Raw genomic sequence first — 16,435 nt, 5'->3', positions numbered from 1 at the left:
CCCAGACACTTTCAAGAATTCTTTGTTCTTCCTATTTCCATAGTTACTTTGGCATTTGAATATCCTCCTATGCCTCATCCTGCTAGATAGAGAAGTCTATGGATGCTTAGTTTGAATATGGAATGAGAGCTGGGATACTTAATAAGTAGCACAGAAGCCAGCCTGGAAATTCCCACAGCTGGCCATATCATATAGCCTCTGTACTCCTTATTTTACTTTGTTTTTGATAATATTCTGCTTCTCAAAGACTTAAACAAGTCACAATTTCTTGCCTTAAAAAATCATATTCACTTTGTATGACTCCACCTTTTATTCATTTTTAATCTAATACCTTTATTGTCCTTTGTAAGTTTCCACTTTCTGATTTTCTTTTTTCCCATGATGATTTGCTTTCTATTCCTCACTCACTCTACTCCCCTCCCTTTTATCTCAGAAAAGTAATCACCCAGATAAACCATAGACCAAAAAACCAAACTCTGTGGAACCAAGTTAGAACATTATTTTAGGATAATTCTTCAAACCCTACTATTCCCCCAGGCACCAGTATACCATAGAACCACATCCTTCTCATCACATTCACAGCTTGCTCTTCTAGGAAAAAAATAACGCTTTTATGGAAGAGGGGATGGTAGGGTGCTTCATGAGAAGACAGGAGTCACTATTGACTAAAAATATTGAAAAGAAATTCTTCTAATTTTTTATATATGGAATTTAGATTAGAGGGGAGGGGAAAGAAGGAAAGACAACCATTTGATCCCATTCTTCAAAAAGCACTACCAAGCACCTTGGCAATAACACACTGTATTCCAATGCCTCAGTTTCTAATATGCTTTGCATAAATCGTCCCATATGTGAAGAGGGTAAGGAGATAATAAACGAACTTTGTACATGAAAAACTAATTTTAATACACTATACAAATGTAAGAAAAAGTTATTTCCTTTTTACACATAAGCAAAAGGAGTCTGAAAGCTGAAAACCTGCCCAATCTGATACGCCTGGTCTCCTGACTGCTAGGAACTTTTGCATCACACTCTCTTCCCACAAGGCAAGGATATATGGAAATCACTGACTTGAAAGAGTTTACAATCAGTTATAGAAAAATGTCATACACACAAAAGAGCAAATAATATCATCATCATCATTTAGTGCTTTGCCTTGTTCTAGTCATTGTTTTACATACAATGATTCCTTTGATTGTCTCTATGGTCTTCTAGAGTAGAAGTAACTCCAGTACAGAGAGGTTTAGTGACTTGACCAAGGTCACTAGGAAGGTGAACAGTAACACCAGGATTTGAAGTCAGAGCTATGCCTAGCTCCAGAGTCTATGTGTTGGACTGCTATGTTCTACTAACTCTCTATGAAACAGTATATAGAGTGCATTCCATATTCATGGTTATATATATTCATTTAATAAGCATGGTAGAGTGTCAGGGAAATTCATATTGAGGGAAAGAAAGAAAGAAAACAAAACACAGGCAAGCATTCATCTCACCAAAAACAGAAGAAAAAAAAAAAAAAGAAACAAAACAGGGATGCCTGGGTGGCTCAGTGGTTGAGTGCCTACCTTAGGCTCAGGGCGTGATCCCGAGTTCTGGGATCGAGTCCCACATGGGGCTCTCTGCGAGGAGCCTGCTTATCCCTCTGCCTGGGTCTCTGCCTCTCTCTCTCTGTGTCTCTCATGAATAAATAAATAAAATCTTTAAAAATAAACTAGTATAGAACAAGAAACTAGGATAAGATTTTTATTTAACTGGCAGAAGCTAAGAAAAGATCATAGCAGAAAACTGAAAGTCTGTGCTTGGCATTTTCAGGAACTGCCAATTAAACTACTCCGACCAAAGCAGAGGATCTGGGTAAAGGTATAAGAATGAAGTCTTAGGTATGTACATGTTGTGGCTGGTGTACAATGAAAAGTTAAGTTAAAACTCAGTAATAAACAATGGGAAATCACAAAGGCTTCTTAGTAAGGAGCTAAAGTCCTTACTAAAATGTGATGTGATAAATGGACGAGATTCAGGAGGGGAAGACACAAAATCTGCAGGAAGGAGTTCAGCAACTCTTGCAAGCATCCTGATGGCATGAGGTAACAAGGACTGGTACTAGAGTGATGTGGAGGGGGAGGGGAGGATGAAGAGGCCAGAACTGACATTATTCACAGAACATTCACAGGTCCTGGTGACAGGATGGGGAAAACCCTGGATGTCCAAGACATGACCCAGACCCTCACACAATACGTACTGTTCCCTGTAGAGCTCCTGTAGCATTAGAATTTGCAACCTCTCAACTGTATAGCTCTGGGAGAGTTCAGCAAAGGCATTTGCCTCAGGAGATGGAAAACCAAAGAACTGTGGCCCCACCCTAAGCCAACGAAAAGGAATAAAAAATGAAGGAGATGTCTAATAACCAAGAGAGGATTTTTTTTTTCGAATAAAGGGGGCTTTAGTCATTAACAGCAACACCTTGAACAAGCAATTTATATTTTCTGAAACTCAGCTTCCTGGCTTGTAAAATGAAACTAATTTCCCCCCCCAAAATTGTTGATGCCATTTAATGAGTCATGCTGTATACAACCCTCAGGATAGTGCCTGGCATTGAGTAGATACTAGTAAATGACACTAATTATAATTGTAGGTATTCTTTTCTGAGGCAATTACAAACTTGAGGTGCAAATGCAAGCTAGTGTTTCTGTGTATTTTATTCATGCATGTTTGCTGGTCACCTACTAGCTCTGTGCAAAGCATCAGAAACACATAAAGAATAAAATTAGTTTACATCCTTGAGAAATTCCTTGGTAAGAAGTAGAATAGGGTGAAATGTATTAATAGAAGCATTTCTGAAGTGGACAATACCATCTAAGAAGAAAAATTGTGAATCAAAGACTGGGAAGAGGGGATCCCTGGGTGGCTCAGCTGTTTGGTGCCTGCCTTTGGCCCAGGGCGCGATCCTGGAGTCCCGGGATCAAGTCCCGCGTCAGGCTCCCGGCATTGAGCCTGCTTCTCCCTCTGCCTGTATCTCTGCCTCTCTCTCTCTCTCTCTCTCTCTTTGTCTATCATGAATAAATAAATAAATCTTAAAAAAAAAAAAAAGACTGGGAAGAGACAAAATTCAAGACCAGAGTCAAGAAGAAAGTATATGGGGAAAATGTCACAAAAGGTGAAAGTGAAAGAATAAATCTTAGATTATGTCTTAGATACAGAATTTGACATTTCTGGAAAGATACAACATTTCCCACTCCACAGAATAATGACTATCCACAAATAATAGCTATGTAACAACTAACTCATGTATCACTTACTGCCTACCAGGCACTATTCTAAGAGCTTTATACATATTAGTTCACTTAATTTGCAGAACTTTTGACATAGCTTCTATGCTTTCACTTGTAAAAATGAATAAACAAAGGCCCACAGAGGTCAGTAATGTGTCCAAGATTAGTTGACTACTAAATGGTGGAACTACAACTTAAAACTAGGCACGCCTGGCTCCATAGACTAGGCTTTTAGGGGCATCTACTGTTAGATCCTGGAAGAAGGGAGGTATTTCATGGCATCTTACATCTTACTCTTACATCTTTGGAAGAGTAAAAGGAAGTGTAATATGGCCAACCCAGTATGCTGTTTTCCTGGAATATGTATGCAAGTAGCTTGATGGAATCTGTCTTTCCACTTTTTCTGATCAGACTTTGCTATCAGGAAAGACCAAAGTAAAACCATGGGTCTGAAGTTCTGAGGAGAAAAGTAACAAGCCTTGGGCATGCCTAGGAGCAAGGCACGCCATCCCTGCTTTCCAGGTGAGTGCTGGAATTCTGGGACACAAAGCTGAATTGAGGAAATGAAAGACTGACCATCAAAATGAGGTTACAGAATGGGATATGGGTTGCTGTTACACTTAAGATATTGCAATGAAGACACCCTCCCAGAGTGAGTACAACGCCGCTGAGTCAGGGAAGAAAGAGGTCCCCGATGGCTTGCCAGATGAATACCTGGCTCCTTGATACAATTCAAGTACACATCAGATCAACACAAAGAAACCCCTGAATACACAAAACAAAGTCAGTAATAATACCCAGAAATTTTTATCGAGTGCTTGTTCTGCATCAGATACAGTTCCAAGTGCCTTCCATGCAGTGTCTAATTTAACCCCACAATTCTATGTGCTGCTGATGAAACCGAGATACAAAGGCCACACAGCTTATGAGTGCTGCTGTCAGAATTCAAACCCAAGTAGCCTGATCTAGAGCCCCTGCTAACTGGAACAATTTATTACATTCAGGTACACAAGTAATCTTTATCTTTTTCACATTTCTTTTATACCTGGAAGTTTGTACCTCTTCATCTCCTCCACCTATTGACTAGATTGATATTTTTCACACAAGTCAGAGCACTTTTCAGACCTTATTAAGCCCTGAGTCAAAAACCCATGTTCTTAACTGGAAAAGAGCTAATCTCTTCATTAGTCTTTGTCTCCCACTAATCCAGGTTAGGCCTAAATTTTCTTATATTTTCAGGATGATATATGGGTTAAAAATACAGTTATAGGTATAGATATCAGCACTGATATCTATAGTTCCTAGACTGATTGAGGAAGAAACAATGATTTAAAATTTGAATTGGTTAGCAAATATGTCTTTAACTCTATGTAGATTCATTGAGTAATGATTTTTTTTCTTCTTATGTGGAGTAATTTTCTATTAACTAAAGTGGGACAATAAGACAGGGAGCCTATTAAATATTTTTTTTCTACCTACCAGGACAAAATTTGAATAAAACCTCCAACATGAAAAACTAAAAGCTCTTCACTGAAGTCATATAACGGTTCACCACTAGATGGAGCAACTAAATTTTACATTTTTCACTCATGGCAAAACTTTAAGCTTGTTTTGAATTTAGTCCTGATTTCAGGTCACTCATTTCTTATCTGCTCCCTTTTCTTTTTCTTTATCAGATGTTTGGACACTTATTATAGTCACTAGCAGAGAAAATTTAATAAAAACATCCTGCTGTTAGTGCATTTGATGCTCGTAAACCTAAAGCTCTGTGTAAAAAAGATGGACCACAGGGAAACAAAAATTCAGAATTTCAAGTAAAATAAATTAGAAATTCAACTTACACAGATTTTAACATGCTTCACAACTATATTAGCTGCTCTCCTATCTGTAATCTGCTAGTGAACAATGTGACCCATCCCGTTGAACCAAGGAAAAATTACCTCTGACCTACCAGAACAAATGTCACACTGTTTATGTATAGATGTCCTCATGTACAGATGGCTTTGTGTTAAACAAGTGCACACCCGGCTGGAAGAGCTGGGATGATGTCTGGTAGTGTGGCATAGGAAACACAACAGTTTAGAATCGATAATTTCTGCCTATTTCAGGAGAGTTTTTCTAGACCATGTGCATTATTCTCTCAGTGAAAGCCAGAGCAATCAACCATTCATTTAATAAATATTTATTAAGATATTATTGATTATATGCTGGGCATTATAATCTGCACTCACTTTTCATCTCAGGGACGGAACCTTGTCTCAGAATTAGGCCCAGGCTGACTGTGCACTGAAAATTTCAGCATCACATGGGTCTGTTCTGGAAAAACAAGATAGAAGGACAGCTAGAATGAGTGAAATAAGTGCTGAGACATGATAACAAGGGTGATAGAAGAAGGGGATTGAAACCAAATGGGGACACTTTCCCTTTATCCACTACTGACTATGGATGTCAACAATCCTAGACATAGATACTAGAGATCCATGTCAGAACCACACAGAACATTAAGATTTGTTTTGAGCATCATTAATAAGTGCTTGTTAGTTATATGTTAATGTTTCAGGTTGAGCCATTTTTGTCTAATTTTTTTGTCATTATAAAGACTTTGAACCAAAGACTACTTTTACCACTGTGGAAAACAGTGTGGATGTTCCTCAAAAAGTTAAGAATTGGGGCACCTGGGTGGCTAAGTTGGTTAAGTGTCTGACTTTCAATTTTGGCTCAGATTTTGATCTCACAGTCATAAGATCAAGCCCTGATCGGGGGCCTGAAGCCTGCTTAAGATTCTCTCCATTCTTCTCCCTCTGCCCCCCTCCTACTCCTGCTCACACTCTTTCTCTCTCTCTAAAAAAAAAAAAAAAAAAAAAAAGTTAAAAATAGAACTACCCTATGATCCAGCAATTGTACTACTGGGTATTTACCCAAAGAATACAAAAACACTAATTCAAAGGGACACATGTACCCCTAAGTTTATAGCAGAATTATTTACAGTAGCCAAACTATGGAAATAGCCCAAATGTCCATAGATTGATGAATGGATAAAGATGATGGGACATATAATGAAATATTATTCAGCCATGAAAAAGAATGAAACCTCACCATTTGCAATGACATAGATGGATCTAGAGGGTATAATGTTAAGTGGAATAAAAGAAAGACAAAAACCATATGATTTCACTTGTATGTAAAATTTAAGAAACAAAACAAATGAGAAAGAGAAAAAAGAAAGAGACAAACCAGGAAACAGACTCTTAATAATAGAGAACAAACTGATAGTTACCAGAACAGAGGCATGGGGGTGAAACAGATGATGGGGATTGAGGAGTACACTTGCTGTGATGAGCACTGGGTGATGTATGGAAGTGCTGAATCACTATACACTAGCGATATACATTAGTTTACACCTGAAACTAATTATCACACTGTATGTTAACTAACTGGAACTAAAGTAAAACCTTAAATTTTGTTTTAATTCTTAAAAATAAAAAATAAAGAATACTTCTGTATAAGTAACTTGCCCAGGGTTACATGTGACAGATCTGAAGTGTCCACCCAAAGAGCTGGGCTCCAGACTTAGTTTCAAGATCACTAACTACTGTGAAGAAGGGCTGGTAATTTGCAGGCCTGTAGGAAGCAGCAAGAAATGGCCACAGCTAATCTGACACCAAGAAAAGAGAGATGTGTGGAGGGCGGCTAACAAATTTAACATTAAAATTCTCTGTCTAGACCAATAACAGGAGTCAAGATTCTATTGATCAGAAGAAGCAAGTCAGGTAAGCAGCCCTCTTGACAGAATGATACCTCATTAAAGCTTTTCCTGCCTGAAGGGGACAGCTGCGCTAATGCTCAAACACTTTCCTCATGGGCTAGTTGGGTAGGCATTCACCCAAAGACCATTTAATTTTATCTCATTTAGTGTATGAATAAGCCTGATTATTTGGCTTCTTAGTCCTTAGCATATCTGAGATAACAAATGAGAAAGAGAATGACAGTAACAAATATTTACTGAGCACTCATTACTTTTCCAGGCATTGTTCTAAGCAGTTTTATTTCACTTAATCCTCACAACAACCTCATGAGCTAGGTGCTATTATGATCCACCAGTTCACACATGGGAAAAACTGAAGAGCAGAAAGGCTAAGTAACTTGCCCAGGGTTACATGTGACAGATCTGAAGTGTCCACCCAAAGAGCTGGGCTCCAGACTTAGTTTCAAGATCACTAACTACTGTGAAGAAGGGCTGGTAATTTGCAGGCCTGTAGGAAGCAGCAAGAAATGGCCACAGCTAATCTGACACCAAGAAAAGAGAGATGTGTGGAGGGCGGCTATACAAATTTAAAATGCACAATAATCTGAAGTCATTTAAAGTACCAGTAAACTGCTCTTTAATTACATATTTTCTGGATTTTTCAGGACACTTCAGATTTAAGTATGCTTCCATAACCCCATAGGACTACTCAATATTTTCACACTGTTTTCCCTAATTTTCAACTCAGAAAATAGCTACCCAAAAAAACCTCAAACTTAATCAGCATTAAATACAGCCTAGCAATGATTATACTGTAGATCAGAGTTCACAAGAGTTGGTTCTGAATGTGCCTGTGTCAAGTTATCTGAGAGTAATGTGTGCCCCAAGTACCAGGGACCATGATGTACAGAGCAGTATTTCTTCTGGACTCTGAAGAGCATATGCAGATGGCCTCTGCTAAGGGGAAAGCTTCTTAGAAAGAAGCTACCATAAATCTCATTAGGATGGCAGGCCATATGACCCATCCCCAGGAGAGCCAAAGTTACTGGAAGTGTGGGAGTGCTTACTAAGGAGCCAGGTCTCACTGCCAGTCTTGTGGCTTAACCCAGACCACACATATATCTCAGATGAGGATAGGGAAAAGCTGTGATAATACACACTGTCACCCCCACCTGTAAGTCAAATGGACACAAAGAACCCCTGTATAATCCTGCTTGGCTCCACTGGGATCAACGTCCCTAGCCAACTTTTCAGGGCAAGTCTCCCTTTCTTCCAAGAAAGGAAGAACTAGAAAGTCTTTGGGGAGCTCTGTCAACTTCCCATAGGAAGACAAAAACAATACTTTAAAAAGTTCAGTGTACAAATGATTCTGAGAGTGGGATGGGTACAAGGGTGGGTGCAGGTGTTATGATACCTGTTGTTAATATGATTTGGGACTGCCTTTAAGAAAAAGAATCCAGGGATCCCTGGGTGGCTCAATGGTTTGGCCCCTATCTTTGGCCCAGGGCCTGATCCTGGAGACCCCAGATCGAGTTCCACATCAGGCACCTTGCATGGAGCCTGCTTCTCCCTCTGCCTTTGTCTTTGCCTCTCTCTCTGTCTCTCTCATGAATAAATAAATAAAATCTTAAAAAAAAAAAAAAAAGAAAAAGAATCCAAAATCATGAATATAAAATACTTAGGTTAAAAATGAATATTCATACTGAATAAGAAAAGGAACTGTAACAAATGACAGATTTTGAAAAGCTGACAAACATTCCCAAATCCAGAAAAATAACAGAATATTTTACTAGTTAATCTTATGACATAATCTATAATCTTTTTTCCTGTATTTTTGGCTGTATAATCTCTGATAACATCTGTAAATGACAGTAATTTTACAATATTATCTATAGAGGAAATTGAAAGATAATCTTTCCTCTAGAACAGTTAAGGTTTTCTCACTACTGATAGATTAGAAAAGTTTCTTTCAACTTCACAGCTCACCATTCCCAATGTCATTTTTAGGACTGTTGTCAAACTTGGAAAATATCAAGTTTTTATCATAAGCAAACTGTAAGATGGCAGGGCAATTCAAGTTTTCTTGGCAGAGACACACTAAGGTACTCTTTGAATTCATGACACTAACCTATTCCTGGGGCCTTGGAAGGAGCCCAACAGGTGGTAAGCCCTGAAGCTTAAGCCTTAATAACTTCATGATAATGCCACTTCTGGGTGAGCAAATAATTTCCAATTCTGATTTGAGGAGACATTGAAAGCTCAGTAGAAAGTATGTGTGTGGGACCATCTCGTAGTGTAATACTTCCACAAGTAGCCATTTGGAGACTTAGGGAATCACTTGTAGTCTCTAAACAACTAAATCCCACAGCATAAGCAACAATTCAGAAGCTTCCTCTGGGGGATAAATCTCTGCAAGTAAACTAAAGGAAGCATTGCATGAATCTGGACCATGTCAGTCGGTAGAAAGAATGGCCTGAACTATTATAGAATATCGCCCAAGGGCAAAACATACACTTTCTATTTCCTTCCCTAAGACCTGATCCCTTTATAGTGGGTTAACAAAGATGCAGAAGACAAGAGCGCATCATAATGGGTGGTTTTCAAAAATCACTGCTTCACTTCATTTATAGAAGACCCAAGAAACATGGTATAGTAATAGATGGTGTTTGGAGGTCCCGCCTGATAAAACAGTGTATGGGCTTTGGAATCAAGGGGACTTAGAAGCAGATCTCACCACCCAGTTTTATAATTTATTAACTCATGCTAGCCTTGTCTCACATATACCCCCAACACACATCCAATCCCCTTCACCTCCACGCAATTTTTAAAACAAATTCTGGAAATTGTTGACTATTCATTGGTAAATTTGCTAGAAGGTAGAAAAAAGGACTAAAAGAAAGGACTTGTCTTAATCAGCTTGGCTGCTATAACAGGACACCATAAAATGAGGAGCTTATAAGCAACAGAGATTTATTTTTTTTTTAATTTTTATTTATTTATGATAGTCACAGAGAGAGAGAGAGAGAGGCAGAGACACAGGCAGAGGGAGAAGCAGGCTCCATGCACTGGGAGCCTGACGTGGGATTCGATCCCGGGTCTCCAGGATCGTGCCCTGGGCCAAAGGCAGGCGCCAAACCGCTGCGCCACCCAGGGATCCCCAGCAACAGAGATTTATTTCTCACAGTTCTGGAAGCTGGAAGTCTGAGATTAGGGTGCAAGCACAGTCAGGTTCTAGTGAGAGCCTTCCTCCAACAACCAGTTGAGTCCTCACATGGCAGAGAGCAGAGCAATGATGTAAGCTCCCTCCTGCTCTAAGGGCATCAATCCCATCCAGGAGGGCTCTACCTTCATGTCCTCAGCTGACCCTGATTATCATCTAAAGGCCCCATCTCCTAATAGTTTCATATTGGGAGGGGGAGGAATCAACATAGGAATCTTGGGGGAAACAAAAATTCAGTCCCTGAGAAACTAATAATAACCAGAATATCACTATTATACTTTTGAAATAAATAGTAGTTCTGTAACATCAAGATCTAGTCATATACTTCTGCTATCAATGCAAAAAAAAAAAAAAAAAGAAAAGAAAACTAAAAAAGTTGAAAACAAAAGCCCCAATGAGCTGACAGTGAAAAAGATTGTGTTTAAATCTGAGTTTTGCCTAGTGTATGACCATGACAAATTCTAGACTTTGATTTTACCTCTCCTAAAATGAAGAAAATGCCTGGCCCACTTAACTCTCATTCTCTTGTCATGGTTACAAAGAACAAGTTAATTAACTTCTCTGAGCTTTAACAGGTCTTGTATAAAATGGGAATAATAATAACCACCTTATAAGGAAGTCATGAATATCGAAGAAGACAAAACAGATGAAGTACTTGACGACCGTCACTCCAAAAAAATTATATTACTTCTCTTTCTCTTTTGACTCCCCAAATCAACTTAAAACCCCACTGTTCCATTTAATAGTATACAATCCATGCTTTGATTTTCTCCCTCATGTATTCACAACAACCTGGAAAAGTAAATAGCTGAGGTTGTGTGTAATCTAAGGCTCAGAGAGACAGATGGACTTACCCCCGGGGCACAGCTGTTAAATGCCAGAACCAGGATTTGACTAGAAAAAGCTCCTGGCTCCTCCTTGTTCTTTTGAACCTGTGACAGCAAATGAAAGGCAAAGCTTTCTCCTGAATATTCTGTTCACAGATGTAGGAGAACATGTAATAGTCCTAAGGAAAAGTTCCATCTAAAAATGTTACATATTTTAACTTGTTTGAACTAATGGGGAAAATTAAGCTATCTCAAAAACTCATTTCTTTAGGTGTTTAGGACACCAGAGGTTTCAGTGAACATGAGTCATGTGAAGGTTTTAAAAAATTAACTACATTGAAGCTCAAATGCCCAACTTATTACACATATAAGGTAAATTTCTAAGCCTAATGTTGAGTGCCCTTAAATAGATAATCACATTTAAAATCTATTAGTGAGGATTCAGTGAGGATATCAGGCTTAATTTTTTAAAAGATTTTATTTATTTATTTATTTATTTATTTATTTATTTATTTATTTATTTATTTATTTTAGAGCAAGAGCAAGGGAGGGGGGGAGGAGAAGGGCAAGGGAGGACTCCTAGCTGAGCCCAGAGCCCCATGTGGGGCTCGATCTCACAACCCTGAGATCATGACCTGAGCTGAAATAAGAGTCTGACACTTCACCTACTAAGCCACTCACGCACCCTTGTTTTTTAATTTCTAAACTAAAATGCCTATATTTTCTCATAAACAAAACTAGAAACCATTGTCTGTAAGAAACAAGGCAACCTGGCCAAATGCTTATTTTAATTAGTGTTCCTATTGTAATTCGGGTTGCAAGTGACAGGATACCCTCCAAGTATTCTTCATTTTGTGGATTTAGAAGTAAAAAGTCAGTGTTGTGGCTTCCCACCCTTCCCCTAGGAACCCAAGCATTCATTTACTTCATTCACTCACCATAATGCCTTCTTGGTGAGTGCTAAGTCCTTCTGAGCTACAGAACCTGTGCAAAATATCATTTCATAGCTCAGTAGTTTTGTATGTTTGTTTATATGAGTCTTACATGTTTCTTCTTAAGCTGCTAGATATTTCATGTAGTTTGTTGCTCTTGTGGGTGAAATCTCCCACTTTAGATTTTCTCACTGATATATAAGGAAATTGTTGTGAGCCTAGGGTAGACCTGGTTGAGAGGACAGAAGCTATGTTGTCAACTCAGTGTTCTCAGACAATGGATAACCATTATCCACGAGGCTGCATCAGAATTCAAAATGACCCTGGAGAAGAGTTGGAAACAAAGAGCACAGTATTGAGTGGAGGCAGGTACAACACAAACAACAAGGACAAACTGAACTATCAAAAAGGAAAGGCAGAAAGGGACTGTGGCTAGATACACATATAGCAGCAAAATGTGTGGGGTCAAAGTGAATAATTAGCTGACCACGAATGAGCAATGAAGCACTGCACTTTTTTCTGGTATGCAAGGACCATCAGGCCAGTTTCCTTGTGTGTTCCATGCTAGTGGATCCTCTACCATGACACATGCTAATTCTGACAACAACTTCTTTTTTTGAGGGTTTTTAATCCATTTTATTTCCAAATCAACAGTGATTGATACTACAGAATAGTAACTTAACAATTCTCCAAATGTTTCAACTATAAAGGACAAGGCATATTTTATCCAAGACCTGTCTCCTCAGTAGATTGAGGAGCTGTTACCCCTGAATCTAAGTTTGTTTACTGTATTAGATACTCAGGGGAAATAACAAACAACAGCAGCAACAACAAATATCCCTGGGGGAACATTTGTGCCTTCTCTTCACACCTGGACCTTATTTGTAAATGACCTTCCTTTCTCACCATGACCCCTATTGTTGAAAAAACTCCCCGTCCACTCCTGGTATCCTGTGTTAGCTACTGCAGTTCCGTTCCTGGCTCCCATTCATGTTAATCCCTTGATGGTACTCTCCCGGCCACCAAAAACTTCTTATACAAAAATTTTCTCTAGTTTATTAGGCATTAGTCTGCACCCTGGCAGACAATATATTTACTGGTTGACCCATTAGCTATGTAAAATATATATATTATATATATATATAATATATATATATTATGGGTTTTTTTTTTCACCCAAAGACATTTTGTTGAAGAGGATTTTAATATATTTTTTTAAGTTCCGGTATAATAAACCTACATTTTCAGATGTCCAATATGGTGATTCAACAATTCTATACATTACTCAGTGCTCAGCACGGTAAGTGTATTCTTGATCTCCTTCACCTATTCCCATCTCTCCACCCACCTCCCCTCTGCAACCAACAGTTTGTTCTCTATAGTCAAGAGTCTGGTTTGTTGTGGTTTCTTTGACAGCAACCACTTTAAGAGCAAAGTAGAAATCTTAGAACCAAAGGTGACATAAGAGCTAGAAAGAAGCATATAAAGTAAAAAAAAAGAAGAAGAAGAAGAAGAATATGGAATTACAGACAAGATAAAGGAAAGGCTCTATAATAACAGGACAGTGGCCAAGAGTGGCCGTGTACACTGATGGCAAAACAAGAAAAAACAGGCTCAACCTGTGACTTGAAATCATGCCATAAATGGCAATGTTTTTAGACAGCAGATGTATTAATCATTAAAATGGATTACTACATGAGGTTGTCAAATGTCCTGGTCTAAAAGTATAATTTATTAAATTTTTCTGTTGTGCTGCTTGATTCTAAGAATACTGACAACTTTAGTGATCTCGGGCTGTTTTGAAGATGCTAGTGGCTAAGCTATCCACAGCTGAGAAGTAAATAATTCACCTTACTCCTGAATACAAACAAAAGGACATTATAGTCCAGATAGTGAGTGGCTGGGAACAATTAGAATGTTTATCTTACAGTGTTTAGTAAGAGGGACACAGGGTGTTTATTATGCCCAGCAACCGTCCAGGACTTGTCTGTGGTGTCTGCTGTGTTTCATAAGGGAAGACAAGGAGAAGCAACTTGGAAGTAAGGTAGGATCTTGTTGGATCAAATTCAAACCTACCTCTTAACCAGCTCTGAAAACAGACACAGAAGGGATACCCAGCATCTGAAAAACAAGCATTTATGATTTTCTTTTTTAAAATATTTTATTTATTTATTCATGAGAGACAGAGAGAGGCAGAGACATAGAAAGAGGGAGAAGCAGGCTCCCCACAGGGAGCCCATTGTGGGACTCAATCCCTGGTCTCTGGAATCACACCCTGAGCCAAAGGTAGACCCCCAACCACTGAACCACCCAGGAGTCCCAGCATTTATGATTTTCAAACCAATGCTGGTAGAGAGTGGCAAATCTGCTGAGAGAGGTTTGAGATCAGGTACTTGAGTTTAAGGTTAGTAGAGCCTCTTAGAGAAAACACTAAGACCCAGTGGGGAAAGACAATAGCAGTGCTAAAAATTATAGTAGAGCCTAAAAAATTATTCCATGCTCCATTTATTTTTTTTTTTTTAAGATTTTATTTATTTATTCATAGAGACAGAGAGAGAGAGAGAGGCAGAGACACAGGCAGAGGGAGAAGCAGGCATCATACAGAGATCCATGCTCCATTTAAAAGTAAAGAAAGAGGGCAGCCCGGGGGCTCAGCAGTTTAGCGCCACCTTCAGCCTGGGTTGTGATCCTGGAGACCCAGGATCAAGTCCCACATCAGGCTCCCTACAGGGAGCCTGCTTCTCCCTCTGCCCGTGTCTCTGCCTCTCTCTCTCTCATGCTCTGTGTCTCTCATGAATAAATAAACAAACAAATAAATAATATTTAAAAAGTAAAAAAGAGTATAGCTTTTCTTTGATGGTGTTCTCAGGATTATTTGAGCTATGGCCTCTTGAACTGCCCTTGGTCAGTATAACATTTTTACTCTCTCCCTTCTGAACCCCCAGGATGTTGATTACTCAGCTTTTTGTACACATCAGTATGTTTTTCCTTTCCTATAATCCTATCTTCTTTCTTTTGTAATATGCTTTTTTCTTACTTAAGACTTTTTTTTCAATTTATTACACTTACGTTACTTATTGCTTCCTATTTTTTGAAAGTGAGCTTAATCTCATGACAATGTGCAGACAGATCTGTAACGCAAACTGACTTTTCCTAAATTGGCTGTCTTATTCTTTTCCCACTTTACTTATATCATTTCTTGACCTCTAAGATCACAATGCTAGCAATACTAAGCAATGATACTATGGAAGGCTGGATGCAAAATTGGAAATACATGTGGGAGCGTCAAGTGAATAATTATAGAAGGAATACTAGGATACCTACAGCACAGAGGGTTCAATTGGTATGGATTTGAACAAAACTCATGCTCCCCTCTTGAATACAGGGAAGTAGTATTTTCTTCCTTCAGTTTTCTTTTTCAAATCTTTCACAAGATGTGCTTAGAGTATTGGGTCAATCCTGACCTGGGGCAGGAGAGAAATGCTTCCACTTTTTGCATCTTGCTGAGAATGGATCTTTGCACATAGGTAATAAATTATAGGATAAATCAACATATCTCTGCACAGAGAACAGTGACACACTTTTGTTCATGTTCACAGGGAGTCTTTGGTTTGGTTTGGCTTTAATAGTTTTTGAAATATTTTGTGAAAGCCCCAAATTTTACAGTTAATAAACAATAACAAGATAGTATTTTTAGAGCCATTTTCAAAAGATGAAAATAATGCAATATTTAATAGTTCAATGAATCTAAAACTATTAGATTTGAATCATGGGATTTGGCAGGAAGAGCAAGAGATTATTACTCTGAAAAGTTATACCAGATTACAAAGGGCACTTATGTTATACCAGTAGATTGCACTTTATCTGGGAGATAATAGGGAATGGACTTGGGAGTACCAAAATCTGATTTGCATTTTAGAAATGTACCTCCAATGGCAGTGTAAAAAATGGATTATAGAAAAAATGAGACTAGAGACAAAAGCTTTTCAGGAGGCTTTTTCAAAAGTCTAGAAGAGATGAGAAGCACCTAACGGAGAACCTTAATGCAAAGGCCATAATGATTATGAGAAGAAAACTAATCTGAGAGATGTTTGAAAAGTAAGTTCAGTACACATTAGGTGATGAGTTAGATGACAGGTAAAACACAGAAGTGAGGACAATCCTGAATGTCCTGGCTTAATCAGTTAGGTGGCTTGTGGTGCCACTAACTGAAGTGGATAATATAAAAGGAAAAGCAGATTTGGGGAAAACAAACAAACAAAAAAAAATCAGCTTTAAAATATGTAGGGTTTAGGTAGAAATACTTGGTTGTTTGTTGGAAATACTGTGTTCATTAGGCCGAAGATTTGAGCAGGATATATGTGTATGTGATCACCTAATGGGAGCTGGTGAATTAGTTGGCTACATGGGAACACTGGGTCCTGACCAATTCCCAGCCCAGC

Source organism: Canis lupus, chromosome 6 (assembly GCF_003254725.2).
Source record: "Canis lupus dingo isolate Sandy chromosome 6, ASM325472v2, whole genome shotgun sequence".
Lineage (NCBI taxonomy): Eukaryota > Metazoa > Chordata > Mammalia > Carnivora > Canidae > Canis > Canis lupus.
The sequence above is the reverse complement of the archived record's forward strand: the minus strand, read 5'-3'. Positions refer to the sequence as shown.